Source organism: Triticum aestivum, chromosome 7B (assembly GCF_018294505.1).
Source record: "Triticum aestivum cultivar Chinese Spring chromosome 7B, IWGSC CS RefSeq v2.1, whole genome shotgun sequence".
Lineage (NCBI taxonomy): Eukaryota > Viridiplantae > Streptophyta > Magnoliopsida > Poales > Poaceae > Triticum > Triticum aestivum.
In genome coordinates, this window is record NC_057813.1 from 761,018,622 (window position 1) to 761,029,785 (window position 11,164).

Consider the following 11,164-nt stretch of genomic DNA (forward strand, 5'->3'; position numbering starts at 1 on the left):
ATCGATGTGACATCGAGTCGGGGTCCTGACAGCGTTGGCATCAGAGCCGGACTGCCTGTAGGTTCTCCAAGCCAAACTGGTCGATGTTGAGTCTAGAAATTCTTTAGTTATATGTAGGGGAATTGTTTGTGGGTTGGAACGTAAGGCTCTTTTTACTCCTTTATCTAATGACATTCTGATCTGAGTCAGTCTATTCTTCCACCGGGGGTTAAGGAATTAGGATCTATTCTCTCTATCAGAATCACGTGTTACTAATCAGTAGTACCTTATAGGTTTGATGGTTACAAGCCTAGTTCAGTGCTATTACCACATTATGTTGCTAGGATGGTCTCAGAACTTGGTATGATGATGATGAGTGTGTATGTAATCCTTTGTCAAATGTCTCAAAATCCTTCTTGAGCATTTACAGCTGTTATGCTGCCGAAATTTTGCTAGAAATTCTAATGCCTTTGCATTATGATTGTGCTTTCAGATGGCCACTCGCGACCTCAATCAAGTGGTTCGCCTGACTCGGTGCCTAGATGTACCCGGCCATACTGCCAAGTTGGTCAGGGTAATGACTGAGGCTGGATACCGCTGGTATCCTGAGTACACGGTCGAAGAGCAATTTCGGGACTTCAATCAAAGCCAGTATCTCTGCACTGTCCGGATATTTCCATCTTATCCTGGATCCACCGAGCCCCTTCACTGCTCCTATGGACTCGGGGTTACTATTGAGATGGCTGTGCAGGACGCCGCCTACTCTATGATGACCCTTATGCGAGTCAGATCTGGTCTATTTCGGCACTCTGATTTCCGGTATATGCCAGGATCACTTCCGGGAGCACAAGGGTATCTCCAGGCTATCTATGCTGACCCCACTCAGGAGGATTCACGGACTCGCACCACTGCTGAGATGCTCGAGGATAAGGACCGTGAAAATCGGGCCTTAAGGTCAGAGCTCTTCAATACCCGTGCTGACCACTGGGCCACTTTGACTCGGTTCGCACCGGCGGTGCAAGCTGGATATTCAGATATGCGCGATCTCTATCCTGTGAGATCTGCTCTGCCAGACGTGATGGGTTGGCGTGATGTAGGAGGCATCACCCCACCTCGCGGTCCCCGCAGGCCACCGTCTGTTGGTCCAAGACCTCATCCTCGCCCCTATGGTCCACAAGCTCCGCGAGATCGTCTGTTTCCGGATGATCATGTTGAGCTTCCAGGCTATGGAGGTGACTTCTACGAGGACTACTACGGATCGGTCTGAGTTAGTGTTTGTATCACTAGTTCGCACTAGCTGTGTCGTCTATCGTCCTGCGTGACTCGTGGGATATGACCTAGTTGTAATCTTTCCGGAGGTGTAGAAAAATAATGTATAGGAGCTTGGAATGCCTCCGATGAGATGTAATCCTCTTTTCACCGTAATAGTACTTTGTTTGGTCTTGTACTAAACCCAGTATGGTGTGTATGACAATGGAATAAAAGAAGCAGTTTCTGTATCTACCATGTCATACGGATGATCATCTTGCATTTCGAGTTATACCTTACATTTTTAATCCTATGTCGGAATTTTATCATCCTGACTAAATCATTGTCTTGTTTACCTAGGATGGTCAACACGCACGCTAACCCTGCTTCTCAAGAGCAGGCCGAAGGCAGTGAAGTCAGGGATGCAAATCTGCCTCATCCTCCTTCCCTAGCCGAGGTTATGATGGAAGCTGAGAGAAACAAGCGGGAGACCAACCGTTTGTTGGAGCGTATTGAACAGAACACGGCACACCATCAGAGGACTAACGTGGTGTCACTCAGTGATTTTATCAAATTACATCCACCCACGTTCCACCACTCCGTCGAGCCTCTCGACGCTGATGACTGGCTTCGCAGTATCTCTCACAAACTGCGTTCCGCGCTGGTAGCGGAGGCTGACAAGGTCACCTTTGCTGCATATCATCTTGAAGGCCCCGCCAGTCTATGGTGGGAGAATTATGGAGCTATGCGCCCAGCGGGCCATGTCACTACTTGGGCTGAATTCAGCGAGGCTTTCCGTGAACATCACATTCCGGAGGGTCTCATGGACCGTAAACGTGAGGAATTTTGCAGTTTCACTCAGGGCCGACTTTCTGTGGATGCTTACAGCAGGGAGTTTGGTAACCTTGCACGATATGCAACTGAGGAAGTGTCTACTGACGCCAAGAAGCAAGCAAGGTTCCGTAAGGGCCTTAGTCCTGAGCTTCGCCGTGACCTCCGTCTGCATGAGTGCACATCTTTTCAGAAACTTGTCAACAAAGCCATCAGTGCTGAAACGGGTCAGACTGACTATGACGCAACACGCAAGCATGGCCGTGATATGGGTTCCTCATCCGGTGCTGGTCCTCAGAAGCGCCGCGTGTGGGTACCCAACACCGCCCTGCCACCCAGGTTCACACCGAGGCCATCTTTCCAGGCGCCTCGCCCTGTTCAACAGTCTGCACCGGCCAAGCCCTATGGGGGTCCAACTAACAATGCTCCTCCATGTACCAGTTCCGTGACTTGTTTCAAGTGTGGGGAATCTGGCCAGTATATGCGTGAGTGTCCCCAGACCAACCCCAACCAGTCTGCTAAAGTTGTTGGCCGTGGCAAGCCGACAGGGAAAGTGTTCCACGCCAAGCCGGTCACCGCCTCACGTGGCCATGTCAACTGTATCTCTGCCGAAGAAGCTCAAGAGGATCCCAACGTCGTTCTCGGTACGCTTCTTGTTAATTGCCACCCGGCATCTGTTCTTTTTGATACAGGAGCCTCTCATTCTTTTATATCTGAAAATTATGCTCGTTTGCATAACGTCGCATTCGGTGATATGCCAACCTCTATGGTAATTCAAACTCCGGGATCCAAATGGCAAACTTCTAGAGTAAGCCATGGAAATGAAATCCAAGTCGACAGACTTGTTTTCCTCGCGTCTTTGATAGCCCTTAAATCTTCAGATATTAATATCATTCTGGGTATGGACTGGATGTCAGCTCATCATGCCCAAATTGATTGCTTCTCTAGGACTGTTCAACTCACCCATCCTTCGGGGAAGATAGTCAATGTCTTGACCCGAATAGCTAAGCGACAATTATATTCTCTTAACGCCAGCCCTTTGCCAGACCTTGAGGACATTCCGGTAGTCCGTGACTTCCCGGATGTCTTCCCAGAGGAATTGCCAGGTGTTCCACCTGAAAGGGATGTTGAGTTCGTAATAGACCTCATTCCAGGAACCGTTCCGATTGCTAGAAGACCTTATAAGATGGCACCACTAGAACTAGCCGAGCTTAAGAAACAACTCGATGAGTCCTTGAAAAATGGTTTCATCCGACCTAGCTCATCTCCGTGGGCTTGCCCCGTCCTATTCGTCAAGAAGAAGGATGGTACGGACCGGATGGTTGTAGATTACCGACCTGTCAATTTGGTCACAATCAAGAACAAATATCCGCTTCCCAGGATCAACGACCTGTACGATCAGCTCGCTGGATCCTCAGTCTTCTCCAAGATGGATTTGAGGTTGGGCTACCATGAAATCAAAATCAGAAACGGGGACATTCCTAAGACGGCCTTTGTTACTCGTTATGGCCAATACGAGTACACCGTCATGTCCTTCGGTTTAACCAACGCTCCAGCCACCTTTTCTCGGTTAATGAACTCAATCTTCATGGAGTATTTGGATAAATTCGTCGTGGTTTACCTCGATGATATACTCATCTACTCCAAGAATGAGGAAGAACATGCCGAACATCTAAGGCTAGTGCTGAAGAAACTTCGAGAGCATCGCCTTTATGCCAAATTTTCTAAATGTGAATTCTGGTTGTCAGAAGTGACCTATCTGGGTCATGTAATATCTGGTAAAGGTATTGCTGTTAACCCTGAGCGAGTTCAAGCCGTCGTTAATTGGACTCCACCTGAATCGGTCAAGCAAGTTCGGAGTTTTCTGGGCTTAGCGAGCTATTGTCGTCGCTTTGTCGAGAACTTCTCCAAAGTTGCCAAACCTCTAACCGAACTCCTCAAGAAAGATAAGAAGTTCGAATGGACTCCACAGTGTGAGCACAGCTTTCAGGAACTGAAAAGACGCCTGACATCTGCTCCCGTACTGGTACCGCCAGACTTCTCCAAGGACTTTGTTATCTACTGCGACGCCTCGCGACAAGGACTAGGTTGCATTCTCATGCAAGATCGACACGTAATTGCCTACGCTTCACGGCAATTGCACCCACATGAGGAGAATTATCCTACTCATGATCTAGAGCTTGCAGCCGTAGTCTATGCACTTAAGACCTGGCGACATTACCTCCTCGGTAATCGTTGCGAAATATTCACTGATCACCAAAGTCTGAAGTACATTTTCACCCAACCGGATCTGAATCTCAGGCAAAGGCGTTGGGTTGAATTGATCACAGACTTCGACTTAGGAATAACCTACACCCCAGGGAAAGCCAACGTCATGGCTGATGCGCTAAGTCGTAAATCTTATTGTAACAACCTGATGTTACAGCAAAGTCAACCGCTTCTCCATGAGGAATTTCGGAAACTTAACCTTCACATTGTTCCTCAAGGTTTCCTTTCCACCTTGGTAGCAAAACCTACTCTTACGGATCAAATCATCGCTGCCCAAAAGCGAGATAAGGGAATATCTAAAATCAAAGAGAACATTGCTAGCGGAGGTGCTAGTTGTTTCTCCACAAATGATCATGGTGTTGTGTACTTTGAGAACCGTCTAGTGGTTCCCAAGAACCAGCATCTACGGCAGTTGATCCTTAAGGAGGCTCATGAATCCCCTCTCACCATTCATCCCGGTAGTACTAAGATGTATCAGGACCTACGCCAGAGGTTCTGGTGGACTAGGATGAAGAGAGAAATTGCTCAGTATATTGCTAATTGCGACGTCTGTCGTCGTGTAAAAGCAGAGCATCAACGGCCTGCTGGCACCCTTCAACCCTTAGCTATTCCTGAATGGAAATGGGATAAAATTGGTATGGATTTCATTACCGGTTTTCCCAGGACCAAGAGAGGAAATAATGCTATCTTCGTCGTTGTCGATCGTCTTTCCAAAGTAGCCCATTTCCTACCTGTTCGTGAGAGTATAACCGCTAGTCAGCTGGCAGACTTATACATCTCCCGAATAGTGTCCCTTCATGGTGTTCCTTTGGAAATTAACTCGGATCGAGGAAGTCTTTTCACCTCTCGATTTTGGGAAAGTTTCCAAAATGCTATGGGAACCCGTCTCTCCTTTAGCACCGCCTTCCACCCTCAGTCGAGTGGTCAAGTGGAACGCGTCAACCAAATTCTAGAAGACATGCTTCGAGCCTCTGTTATCTCATTCGGAATGGACTGGGAGAAGTGCCTTCCATTTGCCGAATTCGCTTACAACAACAGCTATCAATCTAGCTTGGGTAAAGCCCCTTTTGAAGTTCTCTATGGACGACGGTGTCGAACACCCCTTAACTGGTCAGAGACCGGGGAAAGACAATTCTTTGGCCCGGATATGATTCAGGAAGCAGAAGAACAAGTTCGCATCGTTCGTGAAAAGTTGAAAACAGCCCAATCTCGTCAAAAGAGTCAATATGACCGAAAACATAAGGCTATGACTTTCGAGGTTGACGAGAAGGCTTATCTTTGGGTCACCCCTCTGAAGGGAACCCATCGTTTCGGTATCAAAGGCAAATTGGCTCCTCGTTACATTGGACCTTTTCGCATTCTCGCCAAACGAGGAGAAGTTGCCTACCAGTTGGAACTACCTCCGCACCTCTCCAGAGTCCACGATGTCTTCCACGTTTCTCAACTCAGGCGTTGCTTCTCGGATCCTATCCGTGGAGTGGACCACGAAACGCTTGATCTCCAAGATAATCTTACATATCGAGAGTACCCCATTCGTATCCTCGATCAGGCCGAACGTACCACCCGACGTCATAATATCAAGTTTCTCAAAGTTCAATGGTCGCACCATTCTGAGGATGAAGCAACTTGGGAAAGGGAGGATCGTCTTCGACTCGAATATCCCGCCTTCTTCCCGGAGGAACCCAAATCTCGGGACGAGATTCTTTTGAGTGGGGGTGAGTTGTCACACCCTAGCTAGTCATGCATCAGAGTGTGTGCATCATGTTTAAAATTTCCATTTAATTTGAAATGGGGAATTGTGAAACCCTCAGAATCATTTTTGAAAATGATCCAAATAAAAATTTCTCCAAAAGGGTCCAAGAAAATGCTCATGTTGCTCTCTGAAAATATTGGACAGAGATAAAAATCAAACCAATATTGTAAGAGCTCATAGGTATTTATTTTGGGCATTTGGAATTAATGCATAAATATTTGCATTGGAAATATATTAGCTATATATATTAATATATGTCCAAATATTATGCCAATTATAAAGGAGCTCTGGAATAATATATCTAGCTCCTGCAAAAATTGGCATAAGGTAAATAAATGATTTAATATTTTATTTAAATCAAAACAAATGTCAGAAATTAGAAAACAGAAATAATTAAAAAGGGAGAAGCTTACCTGGGCTCCTCCCTGTGCAGCCCAGCCAGCTAGCCGGCCCAGCCAGCAGGCGGCCCAGCCCGCCTCCCTCCTCTGTCGTCTTCGTCCTCGACAGAGGGAGGGGAGTGTGGCCGGCGCGCGCGCGCGCCACCGTGCCACGCCACCTGCTCGCCTGCCTGCCTGCCCTCCCCTCCTCGTCTCGATGCCCCGGACGACGCCACGCCCTCCCCCCTGCTCTCTCTCACTCTCCCTCGGTTCCTCCCTCCTCTCCCTCGCTCCCTCTCTCACGGCCGAACACCACCGTCGCCGCCGTTCGCCATAGCAGCCGTCACCGGCCACCCCTCGCCCCTCCGTTGAGCTCAGGAGCTCCGCCTCGACCCCCTCTTCCTCCCCACCACGCCAAGCCCCTCGGGAAGCCCTGCATCGCCGCCCACGTCGCCGTTCCCCTCCTCGGCCACCGGAGATCGTCGCCGTCGAATCGGGAGCTACCGGACGTCCCCGCGCCCGCTAACCATCCCTGCAGCTCCGCGGTGAGCCACTGACTCGATTCCCCCTTGCCCCGTCGTCCCTAGCCTCCTGTAGCTGCCGCCCCCTTGAGCTCCGAAGCTCGCCGCCGCCGTACCTCGTCGCCGTCGTGGCCACAGTCACCGTAGCACCCAACCGAGCACACCTACGTCCTCACCGCACCGCGTAGAAGCCGTAGGTGCCAACCCCGCATCTCCGCAGCCGTTGTAGCCTCGACCCCGAGCTCAACCGAGCTCCGGCAGCCGCCACGGTCGTCGCCGTCGTCGGTACCGGCCACCACAGGCACGGCCACCACCACCGTTCGACGCGCGGGAGCAAGGGCTCTCCAACGAGCCCAAGCACGGCCTCGCTCGTGCCCTGTAGCGTGTTTCCGCATCGCGCCGCCGTCTCGGGCCCCGCCGGCGTCATGTCGCCGGTGGGTTTGACCTGTCTGACCTGGGGTTTGACCCCCCCAGGGTCACTGATGCGTGGGCCCCGTCGGCCAGGTGGTCAGATTAGTGCTAATCACCGCTTAATTAACCCCCCTGACACTGACAGTGGGCCCCGGCGCCACTAACCCCTAATTAGGAATAAATTAACCCTGTTAAACCCCCCCTGTCACTGACGTGTGGACCCCACACGTCAGGTTTGACCCCAGCCAGCCGCAGTTGACCACTGACGTCATGCTGACGTCATGCTGGCGCAATATTTATATTTCTGGATTTAATTTAAATCAGGAAATTCCAGAATATTATTTAAACTTCAAAAATTCATAACTTTTATTCTGTAACTCCAAATTGGACAAATTATATATGAAAAATGATCAGAAAAATCCAATCTATCCATCTGTACTATTTTCATGCATGATCAAACAAGTTAAATTGATGTTTTAAGCAGAACAAGGAAAAGCACTTTAAAAGGCCATGTTTGAGTTTGAAATTTGAATCTTTGATTCAAATTTGTTCAAACCCTTCTGGTTTTAGTTGCATTAGCCCAACACACTCATATTGCCATGTTTCATGCATGCATCATTTTGTTGCACATTGTTTGGTGATGGTTGTGTATCGGTGTCCTTTGCGACAGGTTCTGCCTCCGAGGAGTACCGTGATTACCCTAACGAAGAACCGTATCAGTGCATCGAACCATCAGGCAAGCAACCAACCATTTGATCATATCGATACAATCCCATGTTCTCGCTCCTGCTCTCTTTTACTGCATTAAGACAACGTGTTTCAAACTGCTGTGTGCTACGGTAGTTGAACCCATTTCCTCTGCATGACCTGTCATTGCCACAGTAACTAGATGAAACCCACTAGCATGTGTAGGAGTTGTTTGAGCCATATGTATGTGTTGTTCCTACCTTGCTATGCCTGCTATGCTTAGAGTCGTGTCAGGTCTGGTTCATCTGGGTGATGGGCTAGAGTGAAATGATTATGTCGGTAATGAGAGTGGTGTGGTGAACACGATTTGGTAAAGGTATTGATGAGAGGCCATGTAGGAGTACATGGTGGGTTGTTTCATTGAAGCCGACCTTAAGCACTGAGATCTGTATGTGTGATTTAAGATACAGCTACTACCATGCATTGGGCCCTGAAATATGACCCCGCTCGACTTCTTATTCACCCTAGCTCTCTGTCCAGGAGTTGCAAGTAGTTTCTGGTGTTTGTAGCCTACTGGAGGCCGTGGACAGCGCTGACCGTAGGGGTGGGCTGTGATGCGGTAGGTACGTGGCACGGTGTACCGAATACCCGTTAGGTATCTCGGGAACCCTGTTCACATCGTTCGGGGCCGTATGGGAAACCTCGGCCGGACTCCCTGCGGATGAAACCTGAATAGGCGATAAACCTGGACTAGAGGCTTAAGTGTTTAGGTAGGTCGTGGTCTACACCCACGTCGGCTTTCGCTTGAAGTCTGCCGAGCACATGTCGTGTGCAGACGCTAAGTGGTGGAAACATGTATGAAGAAGTACACCCCTGCAGGGTTATCATAATCTATTCGAATAGCCGCGTCCGCGGTAAAGGACTACTTGGTTGCCTATACAGTTCATAGACAAGTAAATGGAAACTGCTAAAAGCCTCAAGATAAGTGTGAGTGCCGAGGATGGCTCTTCCGTAGGAAGACGGAGGCGGATCCTCGGTAGTGTATTGAAGTGGTGAGTAGTGGACTCGTGTGCGCAAAACCATTTCAAGTTGAAGTATCGTAGGATAGTCTAGCCAGAGTCAAAGCTGGCTTGCTGCAATAACTCCACCAACCCTTCTTGATAATATGCATGTATGTAGGATCTGATGTAAGTCTTGCTGAGTACCTTTGTACTCATGTTGCTATAATCTATATTTTTACAGAAGACGCTGCAACCCCTTCTGATGGGTTCTATGTAGACGTTGACATCAACGAGTAGGCTAAAGGCCCAGGTGGTGACCCTGAGCTTGTGAAGGACCATGTAGTATAGCTAGGCTTTCCAAGCCTCTTTTATTTTTACTAGTTGTCTGTACTCAGACAAGTTACTTCCGCTGTTGGTTTGTATGACTGTATGACTTGAATGTTGGGTCGTGAGACCCGTACCTTTGTGTATGTTATGTATGGCTCCCTGAGCCTTAAATAAAGTACTTGTGTCGTAGAGTCATGTTGTGATGCTTCGTTGTATTTGCACATATCGAGCATATTGTGTGTATGGTTGAAATGCTTGGTATGTGTGGGATCTGACTATCTAGTTGTTTATCTTTAGTAGCCTCTCTTACCGGGAAATGTCTCCTAGTGTTACCGCTGAGCCATGGTAGCTTGCTACTGCTCTGGAACACTTAGGCTGGCCGGCATGTGTCCTTCTTCGTTCCTGTGTCTGTCCCTTCGGGGAAATGTCACGCTTTGAGTTCCGGAGTCCTGTTAGCCCGCTACAGCCCGGTTTACCGGAGTCCTGCTAGCCCAGTGCTACAGCCCAGACCCACTTGCTGATGACCGACACGTTCGAAGCTAGGTCATGGATGCCTGTCCCTGTAAGTCTGTGCCACTTTGGGTTTACGACTAGTCATGTCAGCCCGGGCTCCTTATCATATGGATGCTAGCGACACTATCATATACGTGAGCCAAAAGGCACAAACGGTCCCGGGCAAAGGTAATGCGACACCCGTGGGGATACCGTGCGTGAGGCCGCAAAGTGATATGAGGTGTTACCGGCTAGATCGATGTGACATCGAGTCGGGGTCCTGACATTCATGTACCAACTATGGAATCTTCGCATCATTCTTGTCAGAGACTTTTCATCTTTGACGAGAGGCTTCCCGTACTCGTATCTGAATAAGTCCACCTCCATGAAATCAGGAAGTACATCGTCAGGCAGGTAATCTTCAAGATTGCCATAACCGGCCACCGTCCCCGGAGGATTAGACACATTGAGCGGGGGGCACGATTGTTGTGCTTGTTCGCCGAGCTGGGCAATTTTTTCCCCTTTGCTTGTTGTTCTTTTGACCTTTTATCACTAACAGTAGTTCCCGACCGCTTGGCTTGGAGATATGTCTGTTCAGTAATGCGCTCATAGTTGGTTCTCAGCGGAGACTTTGGTGGTTTCCTCAGGGCATCGAGAGTGTGCTTTGCTTTCACCGGATCTACCTTCTCCTCCGGAGGTGGATGTATCTTTGCTTTCACCCCTTCAAAGAACTCCTTCACTTGGGCCTGCACGATCGTATTGTTTTCCTCCTTGGTCCTCTTGTACGGTAACTTCTCTACAGGCTTTAGAGGTGGACCGTATCTGTATTGCCTCTCTCTTCTTGTGCTGCTAGACGCCGGAGCAGACGGAGCCGCTACGGCGTCTGTCTTCTTTCGTGCTTCCTTACGAGGCGGAGGAGAAGGACTACGACGCGTCGGAGCAGCCGGGGCGGCGGCGTGTCTCTTCCGCCCTTGCTGGCGAGGCGGAGAAGGAGGAGGAGGAGTGCCGCCACGCGCCGGAGAAGGAGGCGGAGTGCAGCCACGCGTGCCCTGATCGTCACTCGCCGGAGGAGGAGGCGGTGGTGGAGGCGGAGTGCCGCCACGCGTGCCCTGATCGTCACTCGCCGGAGGAGGAGGCGGGTCTCCTTTCCTTTCTTTCTTCTTCTCTTCTTTTTCTTCTTCTCCCTCGAGAAAGGAAAATAATTAAGGAAAAGGAAGAAAAGAGGAAGAAGGAAGAAGGAAGAAGAAGAAGAAGTAAAAGAAGAAAAAA